Here is a 6685-nt window from a genome sequence, read left to right on the forward strand (position 1 = left end):
TGTATTGCTGCTTTGCCAACTTGTGACTGGGTAGGTACTTTGTCAGAAGAGAGAAGAGAACTGGGAGTGGGGTTCCTGACAGAAGAGAACTGGGAGTGGGGTTTCTAATTCACAGAAACATAGCTGGCAACATAGAGGAATACTATAGCATTAATGAAAGGGTGGTAGGTATTGTAATTAAACTGAATAAGAGATACAAAATGAAGGTGGTACAGGCTTACGCGCCTACATCCAGCCATGATGATGCTTCAGTTGAAAGCTTCTATAAAGACGTGGAATCGGCAATGAGTAAGGTAAAAACACAGTATACTATAGTGATGGGTGACTTTAATGCAAAGGTAGGGAAGAAGCAGGCGGGAGACCAGGCAGTGGGAGATTATGGCATCGGCACTAGAAACGCCAGAGGAGAGCTACTAGTAGAATTTGCAGAGCGCAATAATTTACGGATTTTGAATACCTTCTACAAAAAACGAGGAAACCGCAAGTAGACACGGAGAAGCCCTAATGGCGAAAATAAGAACGAAATAGACTTTATAATGAGTGCACACCCAGGCATCGTGCAGGACATGGAAGTGGTTGGCAAGGTACGATGCAGTGACCATAGAATGGTACGGTCTCGAATTCGCCTAGATTTGAGGAAGAAACGACAGAAACTGATACGCAAGAAGCCAATCAATGAGCTAGCACTGAGAGGGAAAGTACAGGAATTCAGAGTCTCGCTTCAGAACAGGCACTTGGCTCTTAGTGAGGAAACCAACCTTAGCGTAGATACAATGAATGACAATCTGACGAGTATCATTACGGAGTGTGCAGTGCAAGTTGAAGGCAGGATAGTTAAACAGGACACTTGCAAGCTTTCCCAGGAAACGAAGAATCTCATTAAGAAGCGTCAAATCATGAAAGTTTCAAGTACAACAGACAAAATAGAACTGGCAGAGCTTTCGAAGCTGATTAACAGGCGTAAGGTATCCGATGTAAGACGGTATAACATGGAGAGAATTGAACACGCTCTGAAAAACGGAGGAAGTGTCAAAGCATTGAAGAGAAAACTTGGGATAGGCAAAAGTCGGATGTATGCACTAAAGGACAAAGAAGGCAAAATAACTACCAATATGAATAGGATAGTTAAAATAGCGGAGGAGTTTTACAGAGATCTGTACAGTAGCCGAGACAACCACGACCTTAATACTATAAGAACTAGCAGTAACCCAGATGACACCCCACCAGTAATGAAAGAAGAAGTCCTAAAAGCTTCGGAGAGCATGCAAAGAGGCAAAGCTGCTGGTGAGGATCAGGTAACATCAGATCTGCGGAAAGATGGAGGACAGATTGTGTTAGAAAAACTAGCCACCCTGTTTACGAGGTGTCTCCTGACGGGAAGGGTACCAGAGTCTTGGAAGAACGCTAACATCATCTTAATACATAAGAAAGGAGATGACAAGGACTTGAAGAATTACAGGCCGATCAGCTTGCTCTCTGTAGTATACAAGCCATTTACAAAGGTAATTGCTAACAGAGTAAAGAAAACATTAGAATTCAATCAACCAAAGGAACAGGCAGGATTTTAAACAGGCTACTCAACAATCGACCACATTCATACTATCCATCAGGTAATAGAGAAATGCTCAGAATATAACCAACCACTATACATAGCCTTCATAGATTACGAGAAGGCGTTTGATTCAGTAGAAATATCAGCCGTCATGCAGACACTACGGAATCAGGGCGTCGATGAAGTATATGTAAACATCCTGGAAGAAATCTACAGGCGATCAACTGCTACCATAGTGCTTCATGAAGGAAGCAACAGAATACCAATCAAGAAGGGTGTAAGGCAGGGGGACACAATCTCCCCAATGCTATTTACCGCGTACTTACAGGAGGTTTTCAGAAACCTAGAATGAGAACAGTTAGGGATAAGAGTTAATGGAGAGTACCTTAGTAACTTGCGCTTCGCCGATGACATTGCATTGCTGAGTAACTCAGGGGACGAATTGCAACTCATGATTACGGAGTTAGACAAGGAGAGCAGAAAGGTGGGTCTTAAAATGAATCTGCAGAAAACGAAAGTAATGTACAACAACCTCGGAAAAGAGCAGCGCTTCGAGATAGGTAATAGTGCAGTTCAAGTTGTAAAAGACTATGTCTACTTAGGGCAGGTAATAACCGCTCAGCCGAACTATGAGATTAAAGTAACTAAAAGAATAAGAATGGGGTAGAGCACATTTGGCAAACACTCTCAAATTATGACAGGTAGATTGCCACTATCCCTCAAAAGGAAGATATATAACAGCTGTATCTTGCCGGTACTTAGCTATGGAGCAGAAACCTGGAGACTTACAAAGAGGGTTCAGCTTAAATTGAGGACGACGCAGCATGCAATGGAAAGGAAAATGGTAGGTGTAACTTTAAGAGACAAGAAGATAGCAGAGTGGATTAGGGAACAAACGGGGGTTGAGGATATCATAGCTGAAATCAAGAAGAAGAAATGGACATGGGCCGGGCATGTAGCGCGTAGACAGGATAACCGCTGGTCGTTAAGGGCAACTAACTGAATTCCAAGAGAAGGCAAGCGGGTTAGGGGGAGACAGAAGGTTAAGTGGGCAGATGAGATTAAGAAGTTTGCGGGTATAAATTGGCAGCAGCAAGCACAGGACCGGGTTAACTGGCGGAACGTGGGAGAGGCTTTTGTCCTGCAGTGGACGTAGTCAGGCTGATGATGATGATGATGATGATAATGGTGACACAACATTTACTGTTTTGGTGCACTGGGTTTTGGCTGCGGATACTAACTTATTTGAATGCTTCTTTGCTGTGCAGCCTCTCTGCGACACTGAGAATGATGAGAACATATCTAATCCATGTGAGCCTTCTGTGGTAAGTGGACGTGTCGGACTTTTAATACCCCATGCTGTAAAACGATAGCTGTAGGCATAGGTCAGGTAACTTGTTCATGAGCCAACTCACTCTGCCTGAGATCGGGCTGCTAGTCTGAGTGAGTTCGGCTAACAAAATGTTCATTGGGTCAGAGTTCGAGTGGTTTCAGGAAACATTTGGTGAATCTGAGCCTGAGTGAGCCTCAAGAAATTTTTTGTGTGACTCTAAGTGCACTCCTTTTTTCTTTCCCAGGCCTATGGCTGCAAATTCATGTTCAGTGCTTACTTACATTCACAGTCTGCCTTTATCAGAAAGGCCTGCCAATGCATGTATCCTTATTTCCTGGAGTATCATTGATCATACTAGCTGATATCTACCACAATCAACTAAATAATTAATGATGTAGTCCCATCATCTCGGGCTGTTGGTTAATACTAAAAACCACACAGATGCACTTCAAGCTTGCAAGTAATGGCATTGCTTCAGTAGACAGTGTTATGACTTATATTTTTTTCAGTCCACATCTGATAATGACACCCATGGGGCACATCTGCACATGCTCGAGGATGCTACTAGGACGGTAAGTATACATTTAGCACAGCATCGAGTTAGGATTGAGAAGCCAACACCTTGCCTAAATGCGAGACTTGCTGGTTGTTCAACACGCTTGTGAACAACAAAAAAAGCTGCCTCTGTCATACATCATGTGAGGAATAGTGTTCACTTAATGCGCAGGAACAACAGCATTAAGGGAGACGTACAGGATGCAGCTTGCCACTTTTTATTGAAGTCAAATATTTACCCATTTATCTTTCATAGTAATGGCTTGTTCTGTGCATGGCGATTAGTATGTTAAAATGATCATACTAAAGCATGTGAAGTTTTGTATTTAACGCACTTTACGAGTGTGCTCTACAACCACTGTTCTTTTTTCCACACAGTCTATGTCCGACACTGACACCGGGGAAGCACTAAACCACCTCCATGAGGCTGCCATGGTATAGGTAAGTGCAGAAATAGCACTGCCACACGCCTTTAGGTTTAAGATGGTGATATAAAAACATGGAACCTGTTCTGTAATGATTCGGTATGAAAATATTGAAGGGGTGGGGGCTCAGGCCTGGTGTGCCACCCGCTGGCTACACCAATGAACTGGGGTGACACTGCCACCGTGACAGGTTGTGGCATGACATCGCCCAGTCGTGTTGGTAAAGCGACCACTTCAGAAACCAAATCTTCATACAATACGACCACAATTCAGACAAAATGTAGCAATCACTGATCATTGAACTACATACTGCTCTTGAAGTACTGAGGCCTGCCTCTGTTATACACGTGAACACTAGTCTTTAAAAAATTGCGAGAACATGAAGAAGTTTACGCTTGACAAACAGTATTTTTCTGTTTTTGGTATAAATGTGTACATTAGGCTGTCTGTAAACATAACTGTTTCTAGAATGATTGGTTTCATACCTGGATTCTCTCAGCAAACAGAATTGTTCAGCTGAACAAATTTTCTGTCCCATCAGGTTATCTTTAATAACATTCGACTATATTATTGAGCGCAGATGCTCACACAACATGTCTACAGGAACCACGAGATGTAATGTGAAACACACTGAAGAACAAGTCGTAATTACAGCCATGCAAGATAATATGTACTGTTTTCACAATGAGATGCAGAAATGACATGAATAAGTAGTATGTTTATTTAAATATTTCTGTGAGGAAGGTGAGTCAGCATTGAGTAAAATGCAGGCTAAAAAACAGTAGTCACAGTGACTTCAGCGCTTAAATGGGACAAAATCAATTGAATGAACTGGCTGAAGGTGAGTACCACACTCATTTTGAATGGCAGTGAAGAGCTTTAGGTGGAACTTTCAAAAGGAGTGGCTGATGCATTATGAAGACAGCACGCATGCAGAAAACATGAAATAGTCACTGAAAAGTGCTCATGGCAGAACAGAATAGATTATATATTATGCACTGACCAGAGCATAGTGCAAAATGTAGAAAGTATTGGGTGAAATAATGTAGTGGACACAGCATGGTAAGGTGCAAAATAAGACTAAAGCTAAAAATAAGGCAACATTTCGCTTATACAAAACAAGCTGATTTTACACATAAAGCACAGAACTTCAAACACCAGCTTCGTGGAAAGTTCACTCAAAGTCGGCACAAAATAGAGTGCACGAGATTCAAATCAGTGTAAGTATTTGACGAACCACGTAGAAAGACATCACGCATATTCTCACAAGAGATTAGGCAACTTATCGCACACTGCCAAGGTATGGGGATATCCATTATACACTTTAAAAAAGCATTTAGTCAGGTAATAGAAGCTTCAAGTTGCCAGGGCGGATTGGCATTGTTAGACATAACAAGCTGTTAAATGGACTTAACAGGCTACTGACGATGATGATACTCTCAAATCTAAAAAGTATCTGTGCTATTGACGTGTTCTTTACTAGCCATCTCACCCAGTCTGAAACCCTATTCTTCTGCCGTGCAGCCCATGACCATGACCGAGACTGAGGAGGAAGCAACAGTCAAGGATACCACAGTAAGTATGCAAATACTACGGCATTCTGGGGCCTTGTGACAGCCGTTACTTGACATTCACCTCACCTTAATGATGCCCCTTTACAACTTGATGCATTGTGTAAATTACAAAATTTATAGATATTGGTTTTCCCTACAGTGTAAATTCTTTGGTATACTGGAAATGTTCGCACCAACATGTCACGTTGCATGCAGGTGATATAGGCGGACATTTGTTTCAACTTTTTAAATTTGAGCTTATAATTATGTACGAATTTCATGTCAGTCTTTGTAGTGCACGGGCTCAAATAGCTGCCCTTTTTCTGCCCCAAGTTTTAAGTAGAATTCATGAATTTCAACATGTTGTTAAGCTTCTACTGCTAGACAGTGACATGGAAAATAACCCTGGTTTTATAAAAGAAAAGCATTGAAGTGAACACACAAATTGTGCTATGAAACATTTGTGAACATGGGGGCATGCTGGAGGCAGCGTTGACAAATAGTTTGGCTTCATGTCGTGGCCTCGTAGATAAGTCTACTTGTCTTAAAGTTGGCTCCAACAACACACTGTGCCAAAAATGTTTCATCGCTTTGACCGTGCATTTAACCCCGAACTTCAACCTTTTTCAAACAAATGATACTGTCTAATAAATCTTTCAGCATTAACAATAAAAGAAATGTAGGGCAAGCTCCCCACTAGTGGTTTGAAGGGAGAGGCCGAGCCATGGAACTGATGGCATTCCCCTCTGTTTCCTTCCTCACACTAACAAGTTGTCTCTTTCCTCACTTCCCTTCCTACCCCATTGTGTTTATGGTCTGCTAGCCACTTGCCTTCAGATTGTGTCTATGTAAGCTTGAATCTCACCTTGCAAACAAATTTTTCTCTCAACAATATCTTCATCTATTTTTATTTTTCTTTCTCTCTCTTTCTTTTATACAATACTAGTCCTCTTGCTCATCAATTTCTCCAGCAGGGGATGTAATATTCTCGTGCTGGAGGAATTGACGCTTGTTTTAGGAGCAATCACGATTTTGACAAAGAGAGCACATGCCTGTTCATGGTGTGTTTCGGGTTACATCACACAAACTACAGCCAACTGAAACAGCTTCACTGCGAAAGGTGTAAATTCTTAACATGTAAGAATTCGAAAATTCAGGTGCCCAACAGTATTTTGTTAGTTATGAGCTGTTTGTAAACAGCAGTTGCTATGCTTACTCTCTGTTATGTGACTGTAGATATGAAATTAGGACAAAAGAATCCTAGTAG

Source organism: Rhipicephalus microplus, chromosome X, assembly GCF_043290135.1.
Source record: "Rhipicephalus microplus isolate Deutch F79 chromosome X, USDA_Rmic, whole genome shotgun sequence".
Lineage (NCBI taxonomy): Eukaryota > Metazoa > Arthropoda > Arachnida > Ixodida > Ixodidae > Rhipicephalus > Rhipicephalus microplus.